Source organism: Plectrocnemia conspersa, unplaced genomic scaffold (assembly GCF_051122295.1).
Source record: "Plectrocnemia conspersa isolate PC_06_02 unplaced genomic scaffold, ASM5112229v1 ptg000008l, whole genome shotgun sequence".
NCBI lineage: Eukaryota > Metazoa > Arthropoda > Insecta > Trichoptera > Polycentropodidae > Plectrocnemia > Plectrocnemia conspersa.
In genome coordinates, this window is record NW_028277172.1 from 18,613,977 (window position 1) to 18,621,568 (window position 7,592).

Below are 7,592 nucleotides of genomic sequence, written 5' to 3' on the forward strand. Positions count from 1 at the left end.
ACTGAATTTTATATTTGAAAAATGGTACATTGATACAAGGTCATATTTTAATAGGTTTCTATGGCAATAAGAAACGAGATAGACAACTTGCTATGGTGCATCATGCCCTTATTAAATTAAACTCTTCTTTTTTAGAATAAAATATGTTATATACGCAGTACGTTTATAAAGTCTAATTTTTCATCTTGTTAGCCTTCTAAATTGAGACCATTTTCACGTTGCGTAATTAACACCTAAGATCTTTTATAGTTCCCGACAGTAAACTGACATAGATAAATCTTTTCGTGTATGAGAAGATCTCTTACAAGAGCGCGATGGCATTATCTAAATCACATATCAAAAAGAATTTACCTTAAAAATATTTATTATATATAGGTATATATATATACACACCAGCATATATTAGGCCTTAAAAATTTACATAAAAAATATATTGGTTTTTTCAAGTTCGACCGGTTATACAATATAATGGTTCTCTTCATTTTGTATAGACTTAGGTATGTTAACTTTTAACCAAATATTTCTAAAGGGACGTATGTTTAACATTGACTTTGCAATATTGATTCAAAACTCGAAAGTTCGACTGAGATAATTTTAGTTTTCTCGGTATTACAAACAGTTTGCCTTTTTAATTTGCATGCTTTGAACGCATAGAAAGCTATTTGCAAAACATATTATGAATTGTTTTTGTCGTATTGCGCTTGTGCCAATATTTAACTTAGAATATATACAAGAAAAAAAAGTAAATGGGACATGAAAGTAAGGCGTGTCAAAAGTCAAATATAAAATTGAGGTTATGTAATTCTACATGTTTTAGGCGGCATAATTTTATATGTATATATAATGATTTAACTGAGAAGTAAGTAAATAAAAAAAGTTAAAGTTTATAAGAAGCTATAGAGATGGTTGAAGAAGCAATTAATTTTAGAATAGATAATAAAACTCTACATAACGAAGATAAGATAATTTATTTTATACATATGTATAAAATATATACACATCTAATTTATGCTGCATCAATCCTTTCTTAATAAGTTATTGTTAATAAATTTATAAAGTCGTTAAATCATGTTGAATTGCATTTAGATGATTTTTGTACTATGATACAGTGTTTGTTATGTATTGAATTAATCTAAAGCTGAGTTTCTAACGAGAATAGCATTTTAAAAATAAAACTTGGTATATAAATATCGATATAGTCGCGTACGGTGAAATACATTCCTTTTCGCTCGCTCGCGTGTTAAGTTACGAGAGTGAGTGAGAAGAAGTTGGTGTGCGGAACGCATGTAACGCACGCCCATATCTCTCACTCACTCTCTTCACTTAACGAGCGAGCGAAAGGGAATGTATCTAACAGCACACGCCTGGTATTTTTATTTATATATATATGTGCTATTTTTTATTTATTCAGATTTTTAAAGTATTTTTGTGTTTATTTAATTGTACAATTAAATATACTCTTAGTATATTTTATTGTACAATTAATGTATGTATACCAATACATATAGATATACTGTTTTTGGGATAGGTGAAATGTTTGGCTCTTTCCTACTTTTTACTGTTCAGCCAATGCGACGATTTGGGGTCGAAACAGATGTTTTAAGTTTTTTTTCTTATAAGAATTTATGCGTGATAGCCATTTAGCAAATTAATGAAGACAAACGTTTTTGTAAAAAGCATGACAATGCCATAGAATTTCTTAAACACGCGTGTGAATATAAATATTGACCACAATGTCTACTATTTATGGTTTTAGACGTAAATTGTGTTTATTTTACGATGGTCTCGTAAATATCTTTGTATAGCTTTCGAAAGATGTTGCTTACTATTTTTGAGTGATCTCGCGATATATCGCAAAAACATGTGATTTTTTTAGAAGAGTTGATTTATGAAGCGCCGTTAGATTGACTTAAATGACGCTATGTATGATTCCCTACAAATTAGAATTTAAATAATTTTGCCAACTAGAAATTTTTAGTTAATTTTAAATATACGTATACTTGTATTATATACAAATTAATTATCAATATACTTCTTTTTAAGTATTATTTGTCTTCAAAAAACCGGTTAAAACCACAAAGCCAAATAGCTAAATATATTTATAGCAGTAAGACAACTATATAGTTAACCTTATTCTTGCTTTAAATTATGTTGTTTGGATGTTAGAAACGAGTATAAATAATTTAGTGCTCACAATGATTATTGGTATAAAGAAAGTGTCGTAGACGTAATATGCTTACGTTCTAAATAGTCACTGGCGATTTATATTTCTGGTGGTGTCAACTCGTTTTATTTCACGATAACAACATGATATTTTTTTAAAAAGGGCAAATGAATATTTAATTTGAAATAAACGAATAATTTTATGTATAATAGTGGCAATAATTTTTAATTAGCTTAATTAAAATTTAACAACTAGAAAAAATCTATTTATATCGTAAAAAAATAATAAACATTTTATATAAAAATTTAAGACTTAAAAATAAATATTTATATCTACAATCACACACTGAGCTTTTATTATTAAAATAAAAGTAAAAAAGATTTTTTAAAATAACATTGACAAACTAAGAAACAAAAACTTTGGGAAAAGGTTGTCGCATAAAAATTTTTGTACAAGCGTAAAATATGTCAAAAAAACTAGATTCACTCAAGCATGGAAAAATAATTATAGTTAGTAAAAAACAACATTGATTTATAACAATATATAATTAAAAAATCAACGAAGTGAAAACTTCAAGTGACCTTTTCGTTTATGATTGCCACGACTTTTTTTAATATAATCCATACAAAAGGGATTTCAATTCATAAAGTAAATAAATTTAAATGACAAGCCTAGTTAAGTTGATTTTTAAGTTACAAGCGACCTGAATATAGATCATTAACCTTCGATCAAAAACGTTTAATTAAAAAATGCCATGTGTATTAAAATATATATCAATTCATATTAATATATTTCATTTATAAATACAATGCCATTTATAATGTTCCAATTGCATTGATTTCACAATGCATCGTCTGAAATATTTTAACTGCATATTTAAGTTTTACCTTCGCCAATTTAAAAAGGTTCAATTTTAACTCGCATGGACATTTAATTGTATGTTATATAGTTATACTTTTTTTTCTTTTAAAGACCCGTCATCGTAACAGTAACAAATACACAGAAGACATATTAAAAAATATTGGCTTCTACAAAGGTAAGAAAATGTTTTTATGCAAATACTATTATAGTTTTATTCACCATGCAGGGTTTTAACTACAGACCTTCAAAAGTATGTATATGCAATGATTTAAAAGCAAATTTAAAGGTTATTTTTAATGTACTCATAATTTTGATGAATATGATTATAGTTTATAAGATATTTTATTAACATATACCATTCGTAAAATCCAGCTTTTATTGTATTTTTATAATAGTTTTCACATTTTTACAACACCATCATGAAAGTATTTCAAGTTTTTAAAACAAGAAGCATTCTGGTCTTGCCAATGCCACTGTCAATGTGTGACAACTGCAGATTACATTTATATTCAACATATTGGCAATTATATTTAAAAAAAAAATACTGTACCTACGTGACTAAATTACCATATGCATGCGATTTATTTTAAAGTGGTTACAGTATTATTTTTATATTAAAAATTGCATATTTACAATAAGAGATCATGTCCTTCGTAATGGTCGTTGCGTTTGTAGAATGATTGCCAATTGTGTTTTGTTTTATTTTTTTAGATTCATTGTTTGTTTGTATTTTTAATGTATTATTACCGACGTACAATGAGACAATGTATCTAATGGAAACTTTGGAATGCATGAAAATATTAAGGAGAAATCTATCATCTGTGACGTTATATACATTTATAAGTATATATTGATGATGATTTTTGGTGTATAAGATAATTAAAATTCAGTTGTACATTATAGATTTGATCAAGCCAGTGGCGTAGCTAGGCTATTTGCCGCCCGGGGCAATCCTTAAAATTGCCGCCCCCCCCCATACATTTTTTTGCAGAGTCATAAAATTAGCATTTCTTAAAATAATAAATTAATTGTTGTTAAGTTCTTGCTATTCGAAGATTTACATAAATTTTAGTTTATTCAGAGTTAAGAACCACACTAGACGATTCCATCGCGAATATGCCGCCCCCAAGCAAGTGCCGCCCGGGGCGGCCCGCCCCCTCCGCCCCCCCATAGCTACGCCACTGGATAAAGCTAAAAATAATAGTATTTTAAGAACAAACTGATATATTCATAAATATTAAACATTGCTTTGAATTCATATAAAGATATCCGCATGAACGGAATGAATTTTATATGGGGTATATAACCATTGGCTTTGTATTTGGTATAATAGTGGGAGAAGTATATTTTTATCATGCGTGGTGTGGCAATTTAATTTCCGGATTGGTTTAATGAAATAATACATATGAAAAAAGTAGTCTTAATACATTATTGTAATTTTATAATATCGTAAGAAAAGCGTCTAAAATAACTGCTGCACAGAAATAAAATCTTTAATGTCAACACTCACTATAAGAAATATAAAAATAGTAGTTAATGTCAAGCTTAGGAATTTAAATTACCATACTTTAAATTATAAACACATTAAACATCAAATGAGGCGTGGGGAACGTTAAAGGGCAACTTAAAAAGATGGAATGTTTTGTTTGGCATTGTATTATTTTCATAAGATCCATGTAGTAAAAAGTCGAAAATATTTTAGGTCATATAAAATTAAAAAAAACTGTTGCGGCTGTTTGCCTTCCAAAAGTGATAACGATGTTTTTCGGAACCATTTTATAAGATCTTATATATGAAGAATATAGTAGTCATACATGTTTACTTATTTTCAGAGCATTCAGAAACTGAAAACATTTTTGATTTAGTTAACGATCCTGATTTATATTGAATTTATATTATCAATAAAGTGTTAAATCACATTTACTTGGCAATAAATGACAATAAATCATAAAGACAGTCGCGCAATGTGATTGAAATTGACTTGAGAGTTTAATGATCCTCTCATGGTCAATTTATTTCATAACATCGCATCATCCAAATTGTATAAGAGGAGAAAAACGGATACAAAAGCTAGTTCCTTATAAGGGTTATAGACATTATATGATAATTTGGTATTCAAAAATATTGTCAACTTACCAAAATTTATATAACCTTCTGACTAATGTTACCGGAAACTTAAGATTGTATATCTTCACCTTCAGTCAAGCTTTTTCCCATATTAGAGTAAGTAACTAATAGTATTAGTAAAATGTGTGTTTTAAAACCACTAATAATAGTAATATACTATAATGGTCGAGTATTGAATTGAACGTTAGCCTATTATCTATTTATTTATTTTGTAAATACATACACGTAAGGACCTTATAAGTTTAAAATATACTAATAAACATTTCACAAATAAATAAATAATATATAGATAAATGGCTAGAGTAGAAATATAATATTTAACTTTGAGTATGATAGGAACAAAACAAAGTTTACATAACCTACTAAGATAAAGAAGATACTTTGTTAATATTTTCTAATGCAAATACTGGTAATTTGCTGGTTTAAATAACGTAAACTGGAGTATCACAGTTTAAGTTATATAAATAGTTAATATTTGTATGTGATCGTTACCTAATAATAATTGTATTATTTTGTAATCAGATGTAATTTATGTTTAAGTATACTGTGTCTTTAAACGGTTTTATTTGGAATACTGCAGGGCATTATTTTGGAACATATTTTATATACATCAGTGATTAATAATTGTGATCAAACGAGATATCTATATAATAATTCAACGTAATAATAATTTGTCAGACTTAAAATATCTGACTTGGAATCTAATGGCTTTTGGCTGAGGGATAATAAATTAACCATGTGAACATGAATGGAATGAGATAAAATATATTGCTTCAATAAAAGAGCAAGGCCTTACTTTTTAATGTACTATATCGAAGGTATATACTTTAATCTCGATAAACTCGATTTAGTGACAAGATGCATTACAAATAAAATATAATCATTTATTATATTACATCAAAAATTAACCAAATAAACAACCATTCAACTTAATGATATGATAATATATATTTAAGAACCTTACATGCTTCTGAAGTATAAAACATATTATGTATTAAAGAATATTTTAATAGATTGAAGCAACACTGACAAATGTAGTTTTTAAGACCAATTTCAATCAAATACTTATTTTCTCTATTTTTTTATTTATGTCAACTTGTATTTATAATATATAATATTTTTTAAAAATTTACACTCTGGCAAAATAATTAAAAAAATTTTTTTTAACATTTACCTAAATGCATTAAAATTTTTGGAAAAATTTGGGTAAAATAGAGCAATTTTGTCGCTAATGATTCATCGAGTATATGATTCGATTTCGAATACCAATAATCAATGCGTATAAAGTCAAATAATTATTTTTTAATTTATCCTTATACATATGCTTGAATAATATTAAATAAATAGTGATATTAAAAAAATATTGTTGTATTACACATATGTAATACATATATATTTATGTTTATTTAATTACTTTTTTACGTATGTACAACAAATATTTTAATTTCCGGGTTCTCAGCTACGCCCTATGTAATTATATTTTCCACTTTACTAACCGCAATCGACGTATATCTATTATTTTTTTACTATATGATACAAAATAGGTGATAAACAATACATACGTCACGGTCAAGTGTGCATTGTTGTCGTTAGATCAAACGCTGACTAATATGATCTGCACCAATTTGCTGTAGATAGTCATCTTTACTCTGCAAGTTATCACTTTGTATAGACAGATTAATCTGCGTTTTGAATCACTGCACTACTTGTAATGACGCTTCGTAAAGTTCATTCACTTCAAGGTTTCGTTAGCGTTACGTGCTGCTGTGCTCGAAGACGCAACAATACTGACCGTTTTGCCTACACCAACCCAAGAATGCCATAAGTAAAGTATCTATATGTGTGCTTGGGCGTATAATAATTGAATATACCCACACAGGTAAATTATATCATTTATAACATGCTAATCACGTATGTAATGTTGAATATGTGCGAACGGGTTTGCCGCTACCCCGAGCGTTCGAGTCTTTTTACTTCATATTGATTATTGAACAGCTTATTTCCCTAATGATAACTTCTTTAAATAAAATTTTATATTGAATATAATTAAATACATTTAAAGATGTTTTAATAATGAGTTAGTTTCTTTATCCAGTATTACTATAGATTATGTTTTTTGATCAATTCCTGTAATAATGTCTTTGCTTTAATTTTTTATCCTACTCCTCTGATTATCACCAAAAAATTTAACTTGAATTTAATGACATAGTATACTTAAATATTCATTTCTTATCTAAATTTAACCATTGACATAATAGATAAAGCTCATAATATAATGTCCTATATATAGTAAGTTACTTATTTTGAAACATGAATATATATATATATTTATATAGTTATATGATATGTATAAGTACTGCATCTTTTTGAGTTGCTAAAACAATTCTACAAAATTACTGATAATATTTACAAAACAAAGAGAAATATTTCAGTGTCAAAT

General features: G+C 27.2%; 1 protein-coding gene across 1 annotated transcript in view; it reads right to left on the reverse strand.

The window, feature by feature from the left end:
- The window catches only part of LOC148233269 (uncharacterized), a 24,413-nt gene extending 17,472 nt beyond the window's left edge, over positions 1-6,941 (reverse strand). Inside the window, exon 1 of the mRNA XM_088190107.1 lies at positions 6,715-6,941. The gene's annotated coding sequence lies outside the window, so the exon portion shown is untranslated. The remainder of the gene's footprint in view (positions 1-6,714) is intronic.
- Positions 6,942-7,592: the final 651 nt, after the last annotated feature.